Genomic DNA, 488 nt, shown 5'->3' on the forward strand with positions numbered 1-488 from the left:
TGTGTGTGTGTGTGTGTGGACGTCTGTGTGCAGACCTGACTGTACAGGTTTGATGAGGGATGAATGGTTGTTGTCGTTTCTGGTCCTGTCCGTCCCTCTCTCACGTCACACGCGCACAAACCCGCATGCACTGGCCCTACACGCATGTAGCGCTGTCTCGCTCAGTCTTTCCAAAACTGCACGCAAGTTCCAGTCTCCGTTCATGTGTCACTCCCTGTCGTCCCAATAAGACGAAAAGGCCTTGGGATTGTTGTGTTGGCGTATTGTTGCAGAAAGAACCTACACACTGAGGTTGAAAGCCTGCCCTGGCTTACACTGCTGCTTCTAAACTTTGATTTCATTTTTGTTGTGTTGATCAGAGGAAGACCTGGCCTTGAAGGTCCAGGTTTGGGGAACAAAATCATTGAATGTGACTGTAAAGATTGTGTTTCTACATTTGATAACAGTGTGTCATCTTTTTGTCCTCTCTCTTTCAACCTTTTTCTTGT

At 47.1% G+C, this 488-nt stretch overlaps 1 protein-coding gene across 1 annotated transcript in view; it reads left to right on the forward strand.

Moving 5' to 3' along the window:
- The window catches only part of ppm1ba (protein phosphatase, Mg2+/Mn2+ dependent, 1Ba), a 15655-nt gene that overhangs the window by 14889 nt on the left and 278 nt on the right, over nucleotides 1–488 (forward strand). The window lies entirely within an intron of this gene.

The sequence above is a fragment of the Morone saxatilis genome, unplaced genomic scaffold (assembly GCF_004916995.1).
Source record: "Morone saxatilis isolate NCDOM2014 unplaced genomic scaffold, NCSU_SB_2.0 Contig19, whole genome shotgun sequence".
NCBI classification, from domain to species: Eukaryota; Metazoa; Chordata; class Actinopteri; family Moronidae; genus Morone; species Morone saxatilis.